The following is a 10,663-nucleotide window of genomic DNA, read 5'->3' on the forward strand; positions in this document are numbered from 1 at the left end:
TTTAATAATTTTAAGCACATTTACTCAAATACGGTAGTTTTACTCCCTTTATTCAGATGTAAGTACTTTTACTCAAATAAAGTACTCTTAACTCCCTTCATTCACTTTTAAGTACTTTTACACAAAGTACTCGCAAATAAAGCATGAAGCATCTGCATGAGCCCAACTAACAGGTATTAAATAATCAGTGTTGGGACTAACACGTTATTAACGTAACGCGTTATGTAACGCAACTACTTTTTGCGGTAACTAATAACGTAACAGTAACGCCGTTATAGTTGCTGTGATTTAGATGGGTGCGTTACTGCGTTACATTTTGTGATCCAACTGAACTGTTGCACCGAGTGCCGCGCTATGAGCTTGTAGATCTGCTATTTAAAAAAAAAAACCTGATCTTAAAACCCGGTCTTAAAGTGGAGTGGGGCAGGCAGCATGGTAGCTCATCGTGTTAGGACAGTGTCTGCATGAGCCGAGGGTTGTGGGTTCAAATCCCCCTGCATTACTCTAAAGCATGTTTTAAAGACTATCGTCCAGAAACCACACTTAAAAGCACTGAGTAAATGTGTGGAGGTGCCATAGGGCAGCGGATAGTTGGTGGACACCTCTGTGGTCTTTGGCATCGAAAGCCACACGGCTTGCCGGGCCACAGGTTCTATTCCCGTCTCGGCAAGTAAGGCGCACAGGGTTGTCCAGCCGATGTACCTCGGTACAGTGGGGCTGGGAGCGGTTTAGCTCCCTGGTGTTATAACGAGGGGTTATGGCAACACAAATAACACCCACCTGACCTTTTACGTAACCAAGGTAACAATGCTAACTAGGTGAAGTCACTTCCTGAACTGCACTCCTCAATCCTATCACTGTTTGGTGTTGTGTTGTGTTGTGTTGTGTTGTGTTGTGTTAGTTTTTGTGTCAAACTAAACTTGTTTATTCACACATGTGATGGAATACAGCCAGTCCACTAGATGGCGCTCGCGCGCTGTCTTTTGGGTTTGTGGGTTCAGGGTGTTGTGTATGACGTCACATCCAGGTCAACATTCAGTGTGTTTTTCTGCCAGAGAGTCCTTTAGATATCAGATCTATAAACACACTGATCGGTGAGTCACAGTTAACCTGCTTTATTGTCACAGCTTTGTTTACGTTGGTTTGGTACAAAATGGTTAAAAATGTATATTTTTAACCTTTTTAAGAGGAGCTACAACCACACAACATCTCTAAGGTCTTCCATACATCACAGAGATGCTCATAGGCCTGCGTCCTGCGTCGCTGACGCACAATATTGCGAAAGGACGCATTCATGACACCGTCGTGGCGTCCATGGGACGCACTAGAGTTGTCACCAACAACAGAGACAAATAAAAAAATAATTTGCGGTAAAATTAGTTGCTGTGATCTGCATGGACTCTCTCGGTTAGACACCGTTGTTTGGAGAAGTATAACCCTCGGTTAGACACCTTTGTACTGGAGAAGTATAACTCGGTTAGACACCGTTGTGTGGAGACTCTCGCACACGTCGTTTTCCTCCGAGGTGGAAAGACTGGTGATGCGAGGTTACACAGTCGCAGCAGCGCAGCAGCACAGCCCGCCCCTGTGAGAGGCAGCTGTACCCGGACGCTAGTAGTTAGTTTGACGTTTGTCCGTGGGATCTATGTGTGTTAACTGTGTATTGATGTGTGAGCTTAGCGAAACCTAATGTTGTCCTAACTCTGCAGGTGCTCACTGCTCTCCCCCCACCACGACCTGTTCTCCTTGTAAACGGAGGTGCTCCCGGTGTGCGTGGCGTGCTGTGTGTCCGTCCAGTCTGTGACTTTATCTCTTTATAGAGGTAAGACAGTCGTGCTGCGCACATTGTAGTTTTTGATCAGGTTATTAATTATGTCCTTTTGTTTTGTTAGAAGCTCCGTTAGCCTTCTCTGTTTTTGTCCTTATTTTTGGTTATTTGATTTGGTTATTTCATTTAGGTTTATTTTTTATTTATTGTTTGTGCAAACCAGCTGTTCTCACTGATGATAAGAAAGGTATATCTGAGGTATATTTGGCTCCGGCCGTCCCGACAGGTGGGTGGTCAGGTGGGTGGTCACTCACGGGTGTAGTATTGAGAAGCCCCTGACTGCAGCCCGCAGATCGGGGCAGGGCTTCTCCTAGGAGGAGTGGGCGGGGTTATGGAGGAGGAGTGGGTGGGGTTTTGAGAGGAGTGGGTGGGGTTACTCCCTGGCGTGACTCCATGATTGGCCAGTAGCCACTTTGAGTGACAGTTGGGGCAAACGCTCTCACCAAAACATTATTTACTATTCTGTCCATATCGGTACATAACTCGAACGGCGCTGAGTCGACTAGCAGACCATCGGCCGGTCGACGCGGGCACTCGCGCCTGGAGGCGCTCGGGCGCGTCTCCTCGGCCTCAAGGTCTGCTGAGTCGGAGTGCCTCCGTCATGGTCCAAAATGATCAGTATTGTGAACAGTCAAGCAGTGGAGCCCCGCTCCCTCCTCACGGAGCCCCGCCCCCTCCTCCCTAAACCCCGCCCCCTCCTCCCTACTGCGCGCTGCAGTGAGGGGTACATGGTAGTATTGGGGTTTTGTATTTAGCTTTAGTGCATGATCTATTTTTAAGAACCCAGTGTTGTGTGTATTTTAATATATTTCTCTCCTGTCTTACAGTGAGTGAAGTGCTTGTGTCCGCTTTTGGTGGCGGGCGGTGAAACCCCTCTCTCCTCATGTGTGCTAACTAGGACACCTATACCCCCCAGCTACTGGTATCTTAGGCTATTGCCCCCCTTTTTGATAGATATCTATGTTTTAATTAGTTGTGAAATTGCTAAATAAATATATTTCCTAAACTCCATGAACTAGTTTGAAGCCTTATTTTTTTGTTGCTTATTCTGCCTTGAATTATAAATAAAAACAAACATTATTTTTAAACTGGAAATACACGTCTCTGCTCTTATTAATATAACCTGTGGTCAGTATTGTGCATCATATGGTATTCTCTGGGTGAAACTCCCAGGGTGTCCAAAAATAACAACACTCCACAATCACAGGAAACCCTTGATCCACAATCTGGGGTCCATCAGACCTCCAGCTTATACATTAAGCTCACCTCTGATCAAAGTTAGGAGCCCTTGCATGACAGTAGTTGTGTCACTGCATTCCTTTAAATCCTGTCATGCCCTTTATCCAATCACTCATCATATACGTACAGTATGATGGACCTTGTAGAATATTCATGAAAATGTCCATCACAAGCTGGCGACCCCTGTTCAACCAGTGTTTTACTTTTACTGCCAGTCCATCAACATCATTAAAGGTAATGGCTGTAACGTTATGATCAGTCAATCAAATTGGATATTAAAGAAAAGAGGCCCACAGCTGTGTATTTTGGCAGATCCAGTACAGGAGCTGGACAAAGAAAACAAAAAAGGCAGTAAAGATTGTCTCTCGCCATTTGAACAGCCAACTCATTTCCAAATGGACGTGTGGGTCATGTAAATAAAAAACTACTACAAGCTGACAAAGTGTAAAAATCAAACTTTATTTTTATTTAATCCTTGCTGTTCCTGCTCATCCTTGGTCTGGGGGAAATATTTAAATGATCAGTGAAACAGTAAATCCAGGACCAGGATTGGTCGCTCAAGCAGAGAATGCAGGACCGGCCCAACCTCGACAAAGAAGTTACTGCAGAGCAGAAGCTCGGAGGCCTTGCTGTGACATCGTCTTCATTCCTCTTTGACGAACAACACGAAAATAAATTCTCTCTCTCATCATGCATGACACTATGACTGCTCTCTCATCATGATACTGCCTAAACTATTAACATGATATGATTCTACAAAATTATGATTGATACTACGATACTGACTAAAATATGATACTACTAATCTGATTCTATGATTGATACTACTAAACTATTAGTAGTACTATCATAGTTTTGTCAGTTCCAAGTCGTAGCCAGTACCAGAGTATTAGAGTTTTGTCAGTTCCAAGTCGTAGTCAGTACCAGAGTATTATAGTTTTGTCTGTTCCAGGCTTTAGCCAGTACCAGAGTATTAGTGCAGGCTTTAGCCTGTACCAGAGTATTAGTGCAGGCTTTAGCCTGTACCAGAGTATTAGTGTTTTGTCAGTTCCAAGTCGTAGTCAGTACCAGAGTATTATGGTTTTGTCAGTATAGTAGTATGATAACTGACTAAACTATAATACTCTGGTACTGACTACGACCTGACGAAACTCTGGTAGGCCTACTGACTAAAGCCTGGAACTGACGAAACTATCATACTCTGGTACTGGCTACGACTTGGAACTGACGAAACACTAATACTCTGGTACTGGCTATGACGAAACTATATAATACTCTGGTACTGGCTACGACTTGGAACTGACGAAACACTAATACTCTGGTACTGGCTATGACGAAACTATAATACTCTGGTACTGGCTATTTGGAGCTGACGAAACACTAATACTCTGGTACTGGCTATGACGAAACTCTGGAACTGACGAAACTATAATACTCTGGTACTGGCTATTTGGAGCTGACGAAACACTAATACTCTGGTACTGGCTATGACGAAACTCTGGTACTGACTAAAGCCTGGAACTGACGAAACTATAATACTCTGGTACTGGCTACGACTTGGAACTGACGAAACTCTGGTACTGGCTATGACGATAACTCTGGTACTGACTAAAGCCTGGAACTGACGAAACTATAATACTCTGGTACTGGCTACGACTTGGAACTGACGACACACTAATACTCTGGTACTGGCTGGCTACGACTTGGTAACTGACGACACAATACTCTGGTACTGACTAAAGCCTGGAACTGAAGAAACTATAATACTCTGGTACTGGCTACGACTTGGAACCGAAACACTAATACTCTGGTACTGGCTACGACTTGGAACTGACGAAACACTAATACTCTGGTACTGACTAAAGCCTGGAACTGACGAAACTATAATACTCTGGTACTGGCTACGACTTGGAACTGACGAAACTCTGGTACGGACGAAACTATAATACTCTGGTACTGGCTACGACTTGGAACCGAAACACTAATACTCTGGTACTGGCTACGACTTGGAACTGACGAAACACTAATACTCTGGTACTGACTAAAGCCTGGAACTGACGAAACTATAATACTCTGGTACTGGCTACGACTTGGAACTGACGAAACTATAATACTCTGGTACTGGCTACGACTTGAATACTCTGGTACTGACAAAACTATGATACTACTACATTGCAGACGCTTTTATCCAAAGCGACTTACAATAAGTGCATTCAACATAGGTAGGGAACGAAACTACTAATCACCAGAAGTCCTAAGTGCATTTTCTGCTAAAACAAGCAACCAAGAGTATACCTAGCGCTAAGGTAAAAGCAATATATCAGCTACCTACTTTCTTAAACAGATAGTAAAACTAATAATTTAGTAGTATGAATCAAATCATAGAATCCGTTTAGTAGTATCATATTTTAGTCAGAATCATAGTTTAGTAGTATCATATTTTAGTCAGAATCATAGTTTAGTAGTAGTCAGTATCATAGTTTAGGAGAATCATAGTCAGTATCATGTTAATAGTTGAGTCAGTATCATGATGAGAGAGCAGTCATAGTGCCATGCATGATGAGAGAGAGAATTTCTTTTTGTGTTGTTCGTCAAAGAGGAATGAAGACAATTTGTCACAGCAAGGCCGCCGAGCTCCTGCTCTGCAGCAACTTCTTTGTCGAGGTTGGGCCGGTCCTGCACTCTCTGCTTGGGCGACCAATCCTGGTCCTGGATTTACTGTTTCACTGACCAGTTAAATATTTCCCCCAGACCAAGGATGAGCAGGAACAGCAAGGATTAAATAAAACTAATTGTAGTAATTTTTTATTTACATGACCCACACGTCCATTTGGAAATGTCCTGTGATTGTGGAGTGTTGTTATTTTTGGACACCCTGGGAGTTTCACCCAGAGAATACCATATGATGCACAATACACATTGAATACTGACCACAGGTTATATTAATAAGAGCAGAGACGTGTATTTCCAGTTTAAAAATAATGTTTGTTTTTATTTATAATTCAAGGCAGAATAAGCAACAAAAAAATAAGGCTTCAAACTAGTTCATGGAGTTTAGGAAATATATTTATTTAGCAATTTCACAACTAATTAAAACATAGATATCTATCAAAAAGGGGGGCAATAGCCTAAGATACCAGTAGCTGGGGGGTATAGGTGTCCTTAGCACACATGAGGAGAGAGGGGTTTCACCGCCACCAAAAGCGGACACAAGCACTTCACTCACTGTAAGACAGGAGAGAAATATATTAAAATACACACAACACTGGGTTCTTAAAAATAGATCATGCACTAAAGCTAAATACAAAACCCCAATACTACACCCGTGAGTGACCACCCACCTGACCACCCACCTGTCGGGACGGCCGGAGCCAAATATACCTCAGATATACCTTTCTTATCATCAGTGAGAACAGCTGGTTTGCACAAACAATAAATAAAAAATAAACCTAAATGAAATAACCAAATCAAATAACCAAAAATAAGGACAAAAACAGAGAAGGCTAACGGAGCTTCTAACAAAACAAAAGGACATAATTAATAACCTGATCAAAAACTACAATGTGCGCAGCACGACTGTCTTACGTCTATAAAGAGATAAAGTCACAGACTGGACGGACACACAGCACACCGGGAGCACCTCCGTTTACAAGGAGAACAGGTCGTGGTGGGGGGAGAGCAGTGAGCACCTGCAGAGTTAGGACAACATTAGGTTTCGCTAAGCTCACACATCAATACACAGTTAACACACATAGATCCCACGGACAAACGTCAAACTAACTACTAGCGTCCGGGTACAGCTGCCTATTAATCAGCCTGGTGATTACAGGGGGGGGGGGGGGGTACGTTGCTAGGGGCAACCACCAAAAGCTCAACCCACTGCAATCTGAAAACTTGAAATGGGACATTCTGTATAATGAGTACTTTTGGTACTTTAAAGGAGAATTCCGGACATTTTAAGTGTTATCTTTGATGTGTCGTTACTCACCTACCGACGTAAAAAGTGGCATTGTTTTTTTCCAGAGATTCCCCTGTTGTCATTTTTTCAACCCCCTCCGCTCTCCTAATGGAGAGCGCGTGGCTTAGGGAAATTCGTCTATTATAACCGATGCAAAGTAATTTTTTTCTCTACTACTACTCATTGTAGAGTCTCATGATAGTCAAACATGCGCTGAAAGTTCCTGAGAGGCTTCCGCTAATGCCGAACGATTTAACACTGGTTGCTTGTTTCTTTCCAGAACCTGGCAACTTGGTGTTGCCAGGTAGAGAAACAAGCAACCAGTGTTAAATCACCACTAATAGTTGCAGTCACGAATCATTAGACAAGTTCAAATTAGATATTTTTTAAAACGTGAAATTTGACTTTCTGCATAATTGGTACTTTTACTCAAGTAAATTCCGGACTTTTACAGAGTACTTCTACATTGCAGTATTGATACTTTTAAGTAAAACATTTGAGTACTTTTTCCACCATGGCTTCACAAGCATGTCTTGTTTTAATCCTCTCATTGTTGAGTTGATGTGACTAGTAAACCCCCGTACGTACAGTCAGGCTTTATTTCTGTTGCACTAGCATTAGTTTAGGGGTGTATAATAACAATACATCAATTTAAACACTTTTGCAGTAAAATATTCTGCATTTGATGTATGGAAGAGGAAGACCTTAGAGATGTTGTGTGGTTGTAGCTCCTCTCCAGTAGGGGGAGCTGTTTGTCACTGCTGGGGGAAAAACCTAACCCTGAAACATGACAGTCATGGAACCACTTGTTTTTGGTTTGCGAATGTTTTACATTTACAACTGCCACATCTACATAAACGTTCAGATTTCAAATATAAAGTGCTTACCCCCAAGGCACGGATGTTACGTAAATGAAAGCGTACCAGTCTAAGTACCCGTATCTTCCGTATTGTTCAATAAAAAGCATTTTAATTCGATCGGCGGCCATTATCTATTTTATTTTGTATGATGTATCATAGTGCAATACACCTTCCAACCGATAGGGTCACGTGGTTGAAAGTATTAGAGAAAATTCGGAGAAAATTGCCACCAATCGGATTAAAAGGCTTCTTATTGAACAATACGGAAGATACTGGCAATTAAACCAAGGCGCTTTAACTTGTAACATCCGTTGGCCGTGGGTTCAGCACTTTATATTTGAAATCTGAACGTTTATGGAGATGTACAAGTTGTAAATGTACAAACTTCGCAAACCAGGAACAAGTGGTTCCATGACGCTTGTGACAGACGAGCATCATGTGAGCCATGTCTACACTGGCTTCAAGCATGTCCTGTTTAAATCCTCTCATTGTGATTCACAAGATTAGCATTAGTTTAGGGGTGTATAATGACAATAGATCAACACTTTTGCAGTAAAATATTTTGACACAAGAAAGAATCCATTTGATGTATGGAAGACCTTAGAGATGTTGTGTGGTTGTAGCTCCTCTTAAAAAGGTTAAAAAGATCAATTTTTAACCATTTTGTACCAAACCAACGTAAACAAAGCTGTGACAATAAAGCAGGTTAACTGTGACTCACCGCTCAGTGTGTTTATAGATCTGATATCTAAAGGACTTGTCTCTCTGGCAGCAAAACACACTGGCTGTTGACCTGGATGTGACGTCATACACAACACCCTGAACCCACAAACAGACAGCGTGCGAGCCCCATCTAGTGGACTGGCTGTATTCCATCAAATGTGTGAATAAACAAGTTTAGTTTGACACAAAAACTAACACAACACAACACCAAACAGTGATAGGATTGAGGAGTGCAGTTCAGGAAGTGACTTCACCTAGTTGACATTGTTACCTTGGTTACGTAAAAGTTCAGGTGGGTGTTATTTGTGTTGCCATAACCCCTCGTTGTTACTGTGTGGAAACACCAGGGAGCTAAACCACTCCCCAGCCCCACTGTACCAAGGTACATCGATGAGTATTGGCTTCGGTGCCTGCCATGGCTGGACAACCCTGTGCACCTTACTTGCCGAGACGGGAATAGAACCTGTGGCCCGGCAAGCCGTGTAACTTTCGATGCCAAAGACCACAGAGGTGTCCACCAACTATCCGCTGGCCTACGGCACCTCCACACATTTACACATGTTTCTTCAGTGCTTTTAAGTGTGGTTTCTGGGTGTTAGTTTTCAAAACATGCTTCAGGGTAAGGATGCAGGGGGATTTGAACTCACAACCTTTGGATCATGAAGACACTGTCCTAACAGGATGAACTACCATGCTGCCTACCCCACTTCAGTTTCTCTTTTAAGTAACAAATGACAATAAGAACAAAATACATATCAGAATATGCAGTTAAAATGATTTAGTTTCTGTATCATTGTTGTGCTGTTGCTTGTTTAGATGTTTCAATGTTTATGGAAACAAGCCTATGGCTTTTTTGTAATAAATCCATTCAGATGGCCAAATATCCATTTGGGGGGGGTCTGTCAAATATTTAAGAACCACAGTGTTATCTAAAACAGTCGTCATAGCTGAATGGATAGAGAGCACACCTGCAAAGCAACAGATCCAGGATTCGAGTCCCAGCCCCGGTAATGTGTCACCATGTCCATAAATTAGGCACTGAGCCCCGGTAATGTGTCACCATGTCCATAAATTAGGCACTGAAAACCTTAACTATGTGCAGCAATCAGCTGGGTGAAGCTGAATTTCTCCCCAGGTTCTGATAGGTCTAATTATTAAAGAAGGGTGGGGTGTCTGCATTCTGAATATTTAAAGTTCTATCAACACAAATTCTTATACAGACTAGATTGTAGGTCTGAATTAAACACTAGACCAGGGGTCTTCAACAGGGGGTCCGGGACCCCTAGGGGGTCCTCAGAGCTACTACAGGGTAGTAGACGTCAATCTTGGCCAATCAGGATGAAATATGAAAAGTGGTACAGGTTTGTCTTGATGACATGACTATAGAGACAATGTCTACCGATTTGTGATGTTTGGACAAAATCTGTAGGAGTATTATTAAAAAAATTGTTTTCCAAAAATCAGCCTGCTGGTGGCGCTACAATAGGCCAATGTGAAAAGGGTGGCATTTCGTCCTCGGCCTAGTGGGAATATGTGTGCAAAGTTTCACGGCAATCGGACACTGCATTCATGATTTTGGCATTTTGTTCCAAGCCACTCCTGCAAACTTTAATGCCAATCTTAGGCTATCAGGATGGAATATGAAAAATCGGACAGATCAGTCTTGATCACATGACTATAGAGCTAATGTGTACCAATTTGCGTGGTGTTTGGACAACATCTGTAGGAGTAATATCAAAACAATTGTTTTGCAAAAATCCTGGTGGCGCTATAAAAGGGCTTTGTGAAAACTTTGGGGCAGAGGTTCTTCCTGGGTCCAGCGGTGGCTGTTCACAGACGGACGGACTCACAGGAGCGAAAACATAATCCCTTGCCTTCGGCTGTTTCCGGCGATAATCAATAAATATTCTGAATAGATGAAGATATAGATTCATATACAATAATATTTTTGTTTAAGATTTATTTGTGGGCTTTTTATGCCTTTATTGATGGTACAGTAGGTAGACAGGAAATGGGGAGAGACACACAGCAAAGGCTGTCGGGATCGCACAACGT

This window comes from Gymnoscopelus braueri, assembly GCF_963280865.1.
Source record: "Gymnoscopelus braueri genome assembly, chromosome: 14".
Lineage (NCBI taxonomy): Eukaryota > Metazoa > Chordata > Actinopteri > Myctophiformes > Myctophidae > Gymnoscopelus > Gymnoscopelus braueri.